At 34.9% G+C, this 15995-nt stretch overlaps 1 protein-coding gene and 1 long non-coding RNA gene across 2 annotated transcripts in view; one reads left to right on the top strand and one right to left on the bottom strand.

Annotated features, from left to right (window-relative positions):
• Positions 1–3632: 3632 nt before the first annotated feature.
• Positions 3633–10004, top strand: LOC308654232. Its single transcript, XR_014023203.1, has 2 exons — positions 3633–7967; positions 8440–10004. It is a non-coding gene; the product is annotated as an uncharacterized lncRNA (long non-coding RNA).
• The window catches only part of EMCN (endomucin), a 111648-nt gene continuing 104238 nt past the window's right edge, over positions 8586–15995 (bottom strand). Inside the window, exon 12 of the mRNA XM_081303407.1 lies at positions 8586–11203. The gene's annotated coding sequence lies outside the window, so the exon portion shown is untranslated. The remainder of the gene's footprint in view (positions 11204–15995) is intronic.

The following is a 15995-nucleotide window of genomic DNA, read 5'->3' as shown; positions in this document are numbered from 1 at the left end:
TTTCTTATTTTAATAAGATACTAAGCTGAAAACATTGACTCTTTTTAGTATCTATAGAAAAAAGAGCCCAGCCCAGACTTTTCTAGACTATGACTTCTATTTAGTTCCAACTTTATATTACCTCTCTGCCATGTTTAATTTTTTTTTGTTTTGAGTTTTTTTGTTTTTCAGGCATGGTTTATATGCTATTCCTTGTGTTAAATGATTTTAATGAATTAGTTTACTTAATCTCAAAACTTTATTATGGCTGTTTTAGAATTGAGAGGATAACTGATGGGACCTGGACTTGAACTCATGTCTAATCTACTCAGAGGTCCTTGTATTGCTTTCCTGTGTGCTGTACTCTATGCAGCTTGAAGAGTAAGCAACACCACCTCACTTTTAGTTTTACATTTAATCACTTCAATTCCCCTGCTCATATCAGCAGTAAATCAAAAAGCCCTCCTTCTTAAACTATATCCCTCATCTTTCATGTTAAATGATAAGCTTTTGGAGGAAATTATCGCTCGTAATGTCTTTTTGTAATCCCTTTTCATAAAACAATACCTTGGGTTAGTAAGAGGTAGTATGCATGGTGGTAATGATGATATAATACTGAAGATAATAACTACTAGCATTTGATATAAAGAGATGATCTCAATTTCTGTTCTTCTCCCATGCACATTTCTTAAAATTTCAACCTTTGAGAATTTCCCACACTTGTCTTTCCAGATAGTTTGATTTCAATTCCTTACCCTGTACTCTAAACCTCTAGAGTGGGAAGTTCAGCTGTCAGAACTTTTCTTGAAATAAAAAGTCATGCTAACCCTCAGGAGTGGGCCAAATCACCACAACAGGATGGAGCTGAGACTGAGCACATCGTTCTAAGATGCCAAAGTAAACTTCAGTATATTTCTGAACTATAATTCCTAGATAATAGTGATATTGATTAAAACCAGCCTCTTGTAGCACACACTACAGTGGCTCTGAACTCAGCACAGTAGATTTTATTGCAAAGCCAGAGAAAACCTCACTGGTGCTTCCTCCAAAACCATCAATCTTCTAAGCTATTTGAGGTGATTAAACACTGACATTGCAATGAGAATGGCAATGCAGTAGCTAATAGTTTTTATTTATAATTTTCTCCTTTGTTTTAGCTTTGGTTCCAAGACAAATGCTGTAAATCCTGCATGGTGCTTACATTTAAAATTTAAATGAATAAAACACTATTATATTGCAGCATTGCAAGAGTCCTTTTTATACTATATGATCAGTACGTCAAAGAACCCCTGTTCTTTATTGTAATTCACATATACACACACATATACACATACACACACACACACACACACAGACAGAGTGGGGGGGCGGTGGATTTGGCTAATATCTGTAAGCGAGGGGACATACAGATATCCACAACACCTGATACTGGGGAAGGCCAATGAATGCATTACCCTAAATTTGGATGAACAGGTGGGTTTTATAATTGAAAATATTGCAAACATTATCCTATATTAAGAGCACTTAAATCAAAGAGAGTAAGTTTTACATTTAGTCAATAAAATGAACATTTTCTAGATATTAAACAAATTCCTAATTTAAAAAACACTTTTTCACCTTTATTTTCTTATTGTCTTCCTTCTCACACCTTGAGACACCAGTGATGTCCAGAGTACCTAACCCAAAGTGTGGCAAAGGGCTTTAGTTTATCAGAACATACCCTTTCACTTTTGCCAGGTGTGTCCCCTTTAAGTGCTGTGTCATGAGAAGTCTGAGGGTCTCAGGGGAGAGACCAGGAGGGCAACTGGGGAGGGAATGGGTTTATGTATTGCTAAATAACTATGGATGCATTTCTGTGCTATTCTGTATGAAAACATTTCAATATTTTAACAGCTTATCAAACCATTGTTACCCATTATAAGTGAGCTAAAAGCTCGCTTATATTCATCGGTGGTACTAGAACCATTATGCTTAGAATTTTAAATGGATCTAGTCTAGTAGTACAATAGAAGATTTTGGAAAATTTTCCAGTCATCTGAGAGGAATCTCAGGCTTGCCAATTAATCTTGAATCTAGATTTTCCTAGTCACTGGTAAAACTAAGGAGGGAGAATGTTGATTTCATGTGTCCTTAAGAGTTATAATCTCATTTAATTATCTCAACAACATTGTAGGAATGTATTTGTTTGTTAGGGCTACTATTAACAAAGTACCACAGACTGAAGAACTTAAACAAATAGAAATTTATTTTGTCAAAATTCAGGATCTAGGTTGGTTTTATTCTGAGGCCTGTTTCCTTGGCTTCCTTTCTGCTAGGTGTCCTCACGTAGTCGTGTGTGTATATGTGTGTGTGTGTGTGTGTGTGTGTGTGTGTTCCTTCTACTCTTCTCATAAAGAGACACTAGTGATACTGGGTCAGTTCTCCCCCCGCCCCCAGTGACCTTATTTACTCTTAATTATGTTTTCAAAGATCTGATCTCTAATACAAACACCTTCTGAGGTACTAGGAGGTAGGCCTTTAACACATGGATTTTGGAGGCAACAGGTTAGCCTGTAACAGAAAGTTAGTTATCTGACTCTCCTTCTGAAGTATTTGATATTTCAAAGTCAATGATATATGCATACTTAATAAAATACATCCATTTTTAAATGCATAGCTTGAGTTTTGGCAAGTGTGTATATAAATATATATACCCATGAAACCAACACCATTACCAACTGCAGAACATCATCATCCCCAAAGTTGCCCTCTGCTTCTTTCCTGATAATTCCCTCCATCCTGGGCTCCAGGCAGCCACTCATCTGATTTCTAACATGCATGGAAAGGAGTTATGAAGCATTTATTCTAATCGCTCTGGCTTTTCTGTGGCATAAAGAATAATGCTTTTGAGATTCATTCATTTTGGTGTTTATATCAATTGTTTGTTTATTTTATTGCCAAAAGATATCCCTCTATATGACTATACCACAATTCACCTATTGTTTATAGATTTTCACCATTATTAGAGCTACTATGAATATTATAAATATTTGCACAGCCAGAATGTTTTTATTTATTTTAAATAAATTAATAAAGTAGGAATGATGTATATATGAGATGTATCTGCTTAATTGAAAAAAAAAAAACCTGCCAAATTGTTTTCTAAATGATTCTAAGGGTTTATGTTACTACTAAGAATGTATAAAAGTTCTAGTTTCTCCATATTCCCACCAACGCTTGATATACTGTCCTTTATAATTTTGGCCATTTTTGTGGATATGTAGTATATTTCATTGTTGTTTGAAAATTAAATTATCCTGAAGAATAAATGATAGAACTGTCTTTTCAAGTGAAATTAAAGTGTCAGTGGTTTTGGCAAATCATATGCCTTGTTTTGTAAATTGTTCAGATATTTCCCCTATTTTTCAGTGAATCAATTTTCTTATTTTTAAGTTTTGTTCAATGCACATTCTAGATGAAAGTCATTTGTGAGACATATTTCATGTAAACAATTTCTTTTATTCTTTGTACTTTCAAATTTTTAGTCATCATTTGAACACCAGAAGATTTTAGTTGTTTTTTCTTTTTAAATTATTTGGTAAGAGTTTAGTTTTGATAAAGTTTTAGTCATTATTTTGTCTTTAGTTTGGGCATTTTGTGTCCTATCTAGGAAATCTTTACTGACTCAAAAGAAAGCAAATTTACAGATCTGGATTTAATGTTAAGGTTTTTGACATATTTTGAGTTATTTTTGTGTTTAGTGTAAGTGTTGAGGCTTTTTTCTCTCCAGCCCATAGCCGTCTTACTGTACTAGGGCCATTTGTTGAAAGGACTCTTTTCTGCATTGAATTATTTTTTTAAATTAATTTCTTAAAATTTATATATGATAGCAGAATGCATTACAATTTTTATTACACATATAGAGCACAATTTTTCATATCTCTGGTTGTATACAAAGTATATTCACACCAATTCGTGTCTTCATACAAGTACTTTGGATAATGACTTTCATCACATTCCACTAGAATTTCTAACCCTCTGCCCCCTCCTTTCTCCTCCCACCCCTCTGTCCTATCTAGAGTTCTTCTATTCCTCCCATGCTCCTCTTCCCTACCCCATTATGAATCAGACTTCTTATATCAGAGAAAACATTTTGCATTTGTGTTTTAGGGATTGGCTAACTTCACTTAGCATTATCTTCTCTAACTTCATCCATTTACCTGAAAATGCCATGATTTTATTCTCTTTTATTGCTGAGTAATATTCCATTGTGTATATATGCCACTTTTATTTTATCCATTCATTTATTGAAGGGCATCTAGGTTGGTTCCACAGTTTAGCTATTGTGAATTGTGTTGCTATAAACATTGATGAGGCTGTGTCCCTGTAGTATACTGTTTTCAGTCCTTTGGGTATAGACTAAGGAGAGGAATAGCTGGGTCAAATGGTGGTTCCATTCCCAATTTTCCAAGAAATCTCCATACTGCTTTCCATATTGGCTGCACCAATTTGCAGTTCCACCAGCAGTGTATGAGTGTACCTTTTCCCCCCACATCCTTGTTAACATTTATTGTTGTTTGTATTTATGGCTCCTTTGTAAAAACAAAAATCAGCCATGTATGGGGATGATTATAGGGGGAAAGTATTTATATTTATTTCTGGAATCTCTTTTTTCCAGATTATGACTCTTTTTGTAAATTATACTAAATCTCTAAATCTGGAAGTGTGAATCCTCCAACTGCATGCTTTTTTTTTTTTTTTAAAAAAAACCTATTCTAAGTCTTTTGCATTTCCACACAAAGTTTAGAACAACCTTATCAGTTTCTATAAAAAGGAATACTGAATTTGCATTGGGATTGTAATAAAAACTTAGATCAATTAAGTATACATGACATGTTAATAATATCAAGTCCTTTAGTCCGTGATCTACTGTTCTTTAATTTCTCTCAAAGTTTAACAGTTTTATGTGAGCAAGGAATGAGCCTATTTTGTAAAATTCATGCTTAAGTACTTTATATTTCTTGACATTATTTTTAGGAAATATTCTTTATTTTCAATTTCTAGTTTTTTTATTACTAGTTTATAAAAGACATCCATTAACTTGGTATTTTGGTTTCTATCCTACAACTATAATACATTCAGTTATTAATTCTAGGAGATTTTTTGGTAGATGTTATAAAATATGTTCCTGATTTTTTTTTTCAATTTCCTTTCAAGACTGCATGTACTGTTTTTTTTATATTACTGCACTGGCTAGTATACCCGTCCCCCAAGAATAGTGCTGAATACCAGCGGTAAGAGCTTATATGCTTACTATGTTTCTAATTTAAGGGGAAACAATTTAAATTTTTACCATTTATTTAAGAATTAACTATAGGATTTTCATAAACATACTTTATCAGATCAAAGAAGTTCATTTTAGTCCTAGTGTGATAGAGATTTTTATCATAAATGAATAATGAATTTATTCAAATGTATTTTCTACATCTTTATAGATAAGCATAACACTTTGTCCTTTATTCTGTTAAAATGTTGAATTACAATGATTGATGTTCAAATCCTAGATGACCTTGAATTCCTAGAATTGATCTCCCTTATTATTTTTAAAATTTGCTGGATTTGCCTTGCTAATATTTAGTTAATGGTTTGGGTGTTTGTGTTCATGAGAAAGAACTATTTGCCCATAGTCAGTTTTTTTCCTTTTTTCTTTTTTTAAATGGTCTGTGATTCGTTTTATTATCAACATGTTAGTTGTAAAATGACCATTCTTTTTGTCATTTCTGAGTCTATCTTTATTGACTAATGTTTTCTTATGGTTGTGGTTCACAACTTATTTCTTTGGGAGATGACATAACTTAGATTAGATGATACTATTTGGACTTGCACGTTGTTGAGGTGCTATGTTGTATTTTGTTGTCTTTATAAATGATTGTCAGACTTGGTTCTGGAAAGCCATTAGTAGATCAGCGTAATTCTTTTAAGTCTTGCATTTAGGCTGGGTTGGGGCTTATCTAGAGTCTTTATTCCAGCAATATTGTAATACTACTAAGGGTATGACCATTCTGGGATCATTTAAGGATTTTCAATTCAAATCTTGAATATTTTTCTGCTCTGTAAGAGGCCTAGAAATTCACAGCATACAACTCCCCAGTCATTCTTTCCTTGTAATTTTCCCGGCCTCACGGAGTTTTACCATAAGAATATTAATAGTTTATTCTCCCATTATTAACGGATATAGTTTCCTACATGCAGAGTTTTTGGAAGCCTTTCTCTGTGTAGGTTCTTCCTGTCTGATTCTGATTCTGTGCTTCACAATTTCCAGCCTCTGGAGCCCACTTGTTCCAACCACAGCTCAGAGCAACTATCAGGTTCTAACCTAACTCTATGCAGCTGGTTTGGACTGTGCCAGTCAGGGATTTGAAAGGCCCATCTTTTCTTGTTACTCTGTGCTCACAAATGAATCCTAGTTCAGTCCTGTCTGTTGTCCACTGTCAAAAATAGTTGCTCTGTTTTTTAATTGTTCTTAGGGTTATGTAAGTCTGTTCCCTGTTTTTAATCATGACCATCAGCTTTATGCTTTCACTCCTTCCTGTAGATAAGCAAACTGTGGCTTAGAAGACTAATTAATATAGTGAAGAAGAACAGGGATTGGGGAATTGGGGAATAGGTTGGAATCTAAATCTTTTTCTGTTTACTAGCTGCATAAACTTCAACAAAGTTATTTAAGTTTCTGAGTTGATTTTCACATTTTAAAATGGAGATGCTGCTAAAGTAATATTAGGAATTATTTCTTGTGATTATTGTGATAAACTGAAATGGTAACTGTGAAATTTTTAGCATAGTACTTGGCACATAGTGAATATTCGATTGGTATTAGCGAACTAGAGACATTTCTTATTATTACATTAGTAGAACTCTTTTTCCTTTTTTTTAAAAGAAAGCATGAACTATGATATTGAAAATAGGCTTATATTTGTATTATTTCTAAATGTTAAACAAGTCCTTAATAACCTCTAAATTATTAAACTTCCCCAGAACGCCGACAGAACATCTTGACTTTGGTAGATTTCTGACTTCAGTTTCAGGAATCTAATATTGATGGAGGGATGAATGTTTTTTCATTATTTATCAAAACAGTTTTTCCTTTAAAAAGTATCCTGGAGCAAGGAACAGGCATATTCAAGCCTACAAGACACTTCCTCTGGAACAAAGGACAAAATAGACTCATTTAATGGAATGCAAAATGTTTTGTTGGTGTTCTGGGGAAATTTTAAAGAAAAATTCAGTGGGAAATCCATACCAAATTTTCAATTCAAAGCAACTACTATAGGCTCAATTATTCACAATTATGGAGATCTTTAATATTAGCACTGCTATGATTTGGAACCAGAGTGTCCCCGCAAGGTCCATGTGTTATAAGATCGGCCCTTAGCTTAGTACTATTGGGAGGAAGTGATAACTTTAAATGTAGGGCCTACTGGGAGACCTTGGGGTCCATAGAGTGGACCTTGAAGAGGTTTATGGGACTCCAGGCTCTTCTCTCTCTCTAGCTTCCTGGCCATGAGGAAGTGATTTTGTTCCACTGTGATGTGCTGCCTTGCCACAGGCTCCCAAAGCAATGGTGCCAATTGATCATGGGCTGGAACCTCCAAAACTGTTCCCCAAAATATACCCTTTTGCTTTGTAAGTCGATTTATCTCAGGTATCTGTTATGGTGACAAGCACTCATAAACAGTTTCATAATCTTGAGACAATGTTAGTCACCCATGGGGAATTGGTTCCAGGATCCTGCATAGGTTCCAATATCTATGGAGCTCAGGTCTTTTACAAAATTATGTAGTGTTTGCATTCAACCTCTACATATCCTCCCCCATAATTTAAATCAACTCCAGATTTACCTATGATATCTAATACAATGTAAATGTTATTATACCATATAGTTATTATATCATATATTTAGTAAATAATGACATGAGAAAAGAATCTGTACATATTCAGTACAGACACATGTTGAGAGCCACAGCCAAAGGGGCCCCAGCAAACTTCCAGCTGCCAGCAAACTTCCAGCTGCTGGCTGATGATTGGCTCACAGCGACCCCAGCAACATCTAGCTGATTGGCTCCTCTGTGGTGATGTTCATTGGGCTGTTTCCCTGCCCTTCAGACTGCCAGCTGATGATTGGCTCACAGCGGCCCCAGCAACATCTAGCTGATTGGCTCCTCCTCGGAGCTGCTCATTAGGGGACTTCTTTGGCTTCGCCCACACGACCCAGCTAATCAGCCTCAAGAGCAGGAGGATTGTGGGAGGTGGTGAGGTTTGTGTGGGGGTGAGAGGCTTGGGGAAGCCTGTGGTGGCAGTTGGGCTCTGAGGGGTTTTCCCTGAGGAGCTGTTTTGTTTGGCGTTTGTAGTTCTAAAAATAAAGTTAGTTTCTTTTGATAAGTGGCTCCTGAATTGTGCCCAGCCAGACTGCAGCAGACACAGTTTTCTTTCTCCAATTAATTTTTATTAGAGATTGGTCAAATCAATGGATACTGGAACCTGGTGAAATAGAAAACTGACTTTACAGTTACTCAAAATACAACTTTTAAAGCAAACAGTTTTCATTTTAGAGCCCAGTAAGATATGCTTTTTTGTTGTTATTGTTGTTTTTAATTTGTTTGTTTGTTTATTTTCCCCCAGTTCTGAGGATTAAATCCAGGACTTTACATGCTAGGCATATGCTCTGCCACTGAGTTACATACCTGGCCCAGAGCCTCCTAAAATCTTAATGAGAATAAATTGAACTCAATTGAGAAAAATCAGACAAGGCTAGTGTGTTTATTGTTAAAGTATCAAAATTTCAACTATGTCCTTTGTTGGTCCTTACAAACTTAAATGTGGCATGTAGACAAGAAATAGAACAGATTTGTCAGCCATATGTAATGAAATATTTCAGCTCAGCAAGGAGAATTTAGAAGTCTTTCTCTGCTGGCTGATCATAGCTTGTGTGTCAGCCAACATCCACTTATTCTCAGCTGACAACACTGCCAGTTAATTAGCTCTTGTTTATGTTTGAACTATTGGTAGGCTTAAATTATATTCATATTGTCATGCAGAACAATCTCATAGAAAGTCTTGCCTTTGATCTAAATACATATATTCCTTTGTTGCAGTAACATTTGAACTGTATATTGGATTAAAAAGCTCACAATAAGTCAGGCATTGAAAGTAGATCATCTAATTTGAAAAAAAGAATTTGATTAATGACGATTTTGACCAGCAAACAAAAATATCCTATCTCAATAGAAGTTTAAGTTTGTTTATAAAAATGCCAACATTTGAGCTTATCTTTGAGAATCATGCTACAAATAGTATTCTATGCATATCTCCCTAAATTCTTCAATCTCCTGTCACTTTGACCTTTTTAAAGACTCACTGCTTTAGTTATTAATATCAAACATATTCATTGTATACAGTTCTTGAATTGGGATGAATTTAATTCTTTCATGACCATTAAAAAGCTTTCCTTCTTCCTGATTCTGGTAAACATTTTCTAATAATGGTCATGAAAGTTAGAAAATGTTTTTTTTTTTTTTAGAAGTCATATCACTTGTGGTAATTTAAACTGTAGAAGAGAATGCTTCCTTGTAAGATGTTCTGTTGTGACAGGCTTTTGCTGGGATGCTCACTGGAGCAGTCTATAGACATTGGGTTATTTTCCATGTGAAGACAAACACTCCGTGACTGTGAAGTCTCTAAATGTGTCACTCCTTTAGAGATTCCTAAGTTAGAATTAGACATGTACAAGGCAGCCTTAAGTAAAAGCACATGGAATGGAGATCTTTCCTCTTTTCCTCTCATCTTATTTTCTAGTCCCCTTCCTTCTCACAGAAACATAAAGAGAAATCCACCAGAAATATAGATATGCTTCCCTGGTGTCCTTGATTGGAAATAGTTCAAATATAAGGGAGCTAAAAATCAAGATGATTATACAATCCCTAAAGTGCAAAGTTTTCAAATACACTGCAACATAGAAAAAAATTCAAGGCAGTTTTATACATGGCATTCCATCTCTACGATATTGCCCTCAGATCATTAAGATAATTTAGCATTGAAATCAGCTTAAGAAATCATAGAAGTGAAAAAGCTGACAATTGCAGCTTGTTAGTTCCAAAGCTTTTCACAGAACCTCATCCAACTTGACATTTTGATCTGATGTGTCCAGGAAATGGTCAAGGTCGATCAGTCAGCTTTTAACAGAAGGGTTTGCTCCTGATGGGGAGGCAGCTAAAGTCATATGGGGATTTTTAAGAAAGTGATACCCTGAAAAATAATATCCCAATTATGTATTTATGTGACAGCTTTCTACAAAGCAGAGTTTTAGCAATGATCACAGAATAAATCTTTACATTTATAAAAGAAATAAAAAAATACAGAAATATTATCAACCAAGTAGATTAATGAAAAATATCTTGATCCTGTTATATTCTTAATTAATGCAAGACAGCATGTCATAAATGCCCTTATATCCTTGTCACATAGTGTGCATTCAAACAGAAAGACCAAAGAAATGGCAAACTACTCTCTCCCAGGCAGTGTCTGACACATGAATTCTCTGTCCCTTTCTCGGGTTATTATAGATGTCTTTCTGAAATTCTAATGAGTTTTTCTATTAAAGAAATCAATCCAAAATTATTCATAATTGTAGAAGGACAATATCATTACCATTTTTATGTGATGTTTTAGAGTGTTGAGTTGCAGCAATTATTTATTAAAAGTAATACCTCAAAATATGAATAAAATACCTATCTGTACAAGGTAGCATGGTATGATTTCTACCTAATATTTAATAAGACACTTGCAAATATTCCCTGCATAAACACAGTAGAAAACAATAAATACAAACACTAAGTAACATAAGAACATTAAGAAAGTAGGAAAGTTTCCATGAATAAAACCTGTCACCCTCTGGAAACTTTAAATTTCAGGGAAGGACATATCCTCAGGGAGCCACCTACCCGGGCTGCCAGGTTCACTGCACACAAAAGTCCCTCCTAAATTTTGCTCTCCTACAAATGTCTCATAAATTGAAGGGATATGCTTTTCTACATCTCAAAGGACAAGAGAGGTCCAGAATTCTTGTTTCTATCAAATTATTGCGTGACAGGCAACTGATACAGACTGGAGAGCAAGACCGGAGGTCAGGAGTGATTCTGCAGAACTTTCTCCCTTTCCACCTCTGGAGCATAGAAGCTGAAGATTAAGCCTGTGAACAAGAACAACAACAGAAACTCAGATTCCAAACAGTGAAGTAGAAATAGTGATGGCGGTGAAGACCATGCCTTGGTAAGAAATATTCAATATTTCAGAATATGTTTACTGAATGTCTCACAAGTACATAAAATCTAACTTTCTGAATGGGAAACCACTCTATTGTCCCCCATCTTTGTTTCCTTCATGTTATAATCCCAATCTTTGCTATTACCTCCATGATTCATCCAGGCACCCAGGCTGGAAGTGTGTGCATCATCCGCAATTCTATTCTTCCTCTTTCTCCACCACCCACATCCAATCCATCACCACATCTTGATATGTTTATCTTTCAGGCAGCTCTCTATTTTGTTCTGCCTCTTCATCTCCAGTTCTCCTACAACTGCAGCCCTGGTTCAAGTCCTTGTCGTTTTCCAATGGAATATTTCAATAACCTTTGACTTCTCTACTTCCACTCTAGCTCCTCTTGAATTAGTAGACTCCACACCAAGTAGTGGTGAATCTCAAGCACAAATGTCATTATACTCCTCTGCTGAATAAAGTCTATGCCCTAACACTAAGGGGATGTGTTTACTGTGCCCTATCAAAAGGGGATACGGTCACTGTGCCCTGGCACTAAGGGGATGCAGCTACTGTGCCCTGTCACTATATAACCTCAATGAGGATGGCAATAGGAGGTCTTGGTGAGATTGGGTTAAACTGAGCCATACCTATGTAGATGAGCTTCCAAGTAAAGCCACAGTTTATAGCACAGTTTGCCGAGGTAGATGTTTGGAGTCGTGTGAATAAGATAAGGCTCATGATTATTGTTGTAAACCTTTTATCAAATATTTACAATCTATATAGAAACAAATTGGAATCTCAATAGCATGTATTCCACATTGACAATTTTTTTTCAAGGAGTGGATCTTGCTTCATTAATAACTTTTTTCATTAGCTGATACTGTCAGTTTCTGTCTGTGCTAATATCAGTATTTTATTTCTTTCACATTTTAATCCTTTTAGGAGTGAGTGTGCTGGCTTCAATAATGATGTACAGGACTCACTGTGGATTCTACACAACCATAAATATTGAAAATTTTGTATTTTTATAATTAATAAATGATTATTTTATGATAACTATCATGATAGATTTAACACTAATGATAATACTTCATATATAAAGAATCACAATGACATAGGAGAAAAGATCATTTTGTCCTTGTTTTATAGATGTGGAACCCAGTGCAAAACATTATCAAGACACTCATTCAAGGATATAGAGTAGGATTGGAAAATAAATCTTTACTCATGATGTTTTTCTTTTAGTGTCTGTTATTTCATTTTGAAAATGAAAGGAAAATAATTGAAAAACATGTTAAGACCCTCTTGGAGTTCACAAAGATGCTCTTACATTATCAGGGTGCCATTTAGAAAATTACAGAAGTACTGTGAATTGGATCTGGAAGAAAAATAGAAGTGGCTAACAGGCCCCATGGTCGAAGATCCACGTGATGCCACCTTCATAGGAGCTGCTAGATTTTGCATGTGGCTCAGCTCTTCACTCCTCTGAAAGTTCCTTCTGGCTCAGTCTAGTAGGGGTCTTGGAACAGCAGGGAGATGAGACCTGTTGGTGAGGGAGTGGGCGGGTGGCAGAGGGTGCTCTCAGCAGAGAACTGCTCATGGGGCATTCAGATTGCATTCCATTCAGTTGTGAAATTATTTATTTATATCTGGCATGCTATTAAAAATTGTCTTGATTACTTTTGATAGCTCTGTAATGTCAAGACCAAGCAGAATTTATTTTATGAATTTCATGTTCTTATATATTGATGCCGTTTCTAATTATTTGATATCAGTCTTTGTGTATTAATCTTTACTCACATTTGAGATAATTTATTTATAAAAATTTCCCCCAAAATGAGTTGCTAGATGACAATTGTGAACCTTTAAGTTTCTTAGTGAACACTACCACCTGCTTTTCAAAAGATTAGTCCAATTTTCACTTTAAAGTACAGAGTATATAAAATGATTTGCTTCAGAGTATATTTTTAAAAAATTGGGGAGAGAAAAGCTGAAATAAATGTATAAGTTAAAAAGTTTTTTGTTCTCAATTCACATTTTTTATTACTAGTTGTGCAGGAACTCTTCATAGTTTCATATTTCCATTTCTATTGCCTTGTCTATGAATTCTATTCATTATCTTTGCTCATTTTTCTGTAATGTCCCAACTTATATAAACTTCTTTTGTATGTTTAAGACATCAATTAGCTTTCTATTGGCCATGTACATCATCCCAAATTAGTTTTCTTTTCTTTTTTGGGGGGTTGGGGTGGGTAGGTAGGTACTAGGTATTGAGCCCAAGGATGCTTAACCACTGGGTCACATCCATCCCCAGCTCTTTTTTTAATTTTGAGACAGGGATTCACTAAGTTACTTAGGGCCTTCCTAAGTTGCTGAAGCTGGCTTTGAACTTGTGATCCTCCTGCTTCAGCCACCAGAGTTGCTGGTATTACAGGTGTGCACCACCACTATGGGTAGTATTATGGTTTTTTAATGGTAATTTCTTGTATTTGGAAGTCTTAAGTCATGATATATTAGAATTCCTCTCTTTTTTTCATTGAATTTCCTTTTTCTCTTTTCAAAAATTGTTCTAATTAGTTATATGTGACATTATAATGCATTTTGACACATCATACATAAATGAAGTATAGTTTCTCATTCTTCAGGTTGTACATGGTGTATTTCACATTGGTCGAGTAGTCATATACGTACATAGGGTAATAATGCCTGATTCATTCTACTATCCTTCCTTCCTCCATACACACTCCCCTTCCTTTACTCCCCTCTATCTAATCTAAAGCAACTCTATTCTTCCATAGCCCCCACACGCTTATTGTGAACTAGATCCACATATCAGAGAAAACATTTGGCCTTTGGTTTTGTGGGATTGGCTTATTTCACTTAGCATGATATTCTCTAGCTCTGTCCATTTACTAGCAAATGCCATCATTTCATTCTTCTTTAAGGTTGAGTCATATTCCATTGTGTATATATACCACAATTTCTTTATCCATTCATCTGCTGAAGGTTACCTAGGTTGGTTCCATAGTTTAGAAATTGTGAGTTCAGCTACTATAAACATTGATGTGGCTGCATTATTGTAGTATACAGATTTTAATTCCTTTGATTTTCATCTAATTACTAGAGATGCTGAACATTTTTTTCAAATATTTGTTGATTGTATTTCTTCTTTTGTGAAAGTATCTGTTCAGTATAAACCAAGGAGTAGGATAGCTGGGTCAAATGGTGGTTCCATTCCAAGTTTTCTGAGGAATTCTGCTTTCCATAGTAGTTGCACCAATTTGCAGTTCCACCAGCAATGTATGAGTGTACCTTTTTCCCCCACATCCTTGCCAACATTTATTGTTGCTTGTATCCTTGATAATTGCCATTCTGAATTGAGTGAGATAAAATCTTAGAGTAGTTTTGATTTTCATCTAATTGCTAGGGATGCTGAACATTTTTTCAAATATTTGTTGATTGATTGTATTTCTTCTTCTGTGAAGGTATCTGTTCAATTTTTTGCCCATTTATTGATTGGGTTATTTGTTTTCTTGGCATTAAGTTTTTTGAGTTCTTTGTATATCCTGGAGATTATGTTTTTAAAAATTATCAGTCAAGCAGACTCAATAAATCCTACTTAATTTTTTTTGCTCTATTTCATTTTTTATGTTTAATTCTTTATAACATTTTCCCCACAAGTAGGTATCATTAACTAATGTTGACACCCCACACTCAGTGAACATGTTTGTTTAGACCACTTATTGGCATCAAGGAGTGTACTTTGCCTGGTCCACATTTATATTTAGAAATTCTAGTCTTAGCAGAAGTTTTATGTAGAGCAAAAGATCTCTTTGAGCTGTCATCCATGCCACTCCTTATCATAAGAGAATTCATCTCAGAAAAAGAAAACAGACACATTTTTCCTGCAGGTATAAAAAAGCATATAGTAACTTTATCTCACACTTCTGATTCAAAGGGCCTTCAAAACTTACCACAGGCTGTTTTGGCACAAGTTGTTATTTCAGGGGTGGTACCAACTATTCTGAGAGTGGAACCACTTTTGTTCTCATAATTGAGACCAAAGTGAATTATACAGAATAAGTTTACATTAAAATAATAAGTTTACATTAAAATAATCGTTTTCTTATTCTTTTTTTTAAAATTAGTTGTTGATGGGCCTTTATTTTATTTATGTGTATGTGGTGCTAAGAATCGAACCCAGGGCCTCACACATGCTAGGCAAATGTGCTACCACGACCCCAGCCCCATCCCTTTCTTATTCTAAACAAAATTATGGTCCCTGAATATAGCAAGAAATCTGCAGTGAAAGGTAATGTTTTCTGAAAGCCCTATAAACCTTTCTATTGAAAGTTCCTATTGAAGGTAAAAATAGCAGAGATTTTAGGACAAGTTTGAATTGATGAGTCAGCAGCAATCATACCCATACAGCTTTTAACTTTTTTCTCTAATTGTTTTCTTTTTTTCTTGTGCAAACTCTCATGCTCCCAGTAGATAATGATTTTCAGAAGGCAAGGACCATGGCTCCTAAAGATTTTGGAATTCCTGTTTGCCCTGCAAAATCACATGGAATAAAATCCTCTGCACAAAATAACTGATCAATATATGATGCAAAAATCATTAAATATATCTAAAATCTTATTTTGAGATGGAAATTTTTAACATAGGTGAGTATTTCTGTATCATTTTTTGCTTTTGAATATATATTCAAAGGTTTCTTAACT

Source organism: Spermophilus citellus (genome assembly GCF_964194105.1).
Source record: "Spermophilus citellus genome assembly, chromosome: 8".
Lineage (NCBI taxonomy): Eukaryota > Metazoa > Chordata > Mammalia > Rodentia > Sciuridae > Spermophilus > Spermophilus citellus.
The sequence above is the reverse complement of the archived record's forward strand: the minus strand, read 5'-3'. Positions and strand labels throughout refer to the sequence as shown.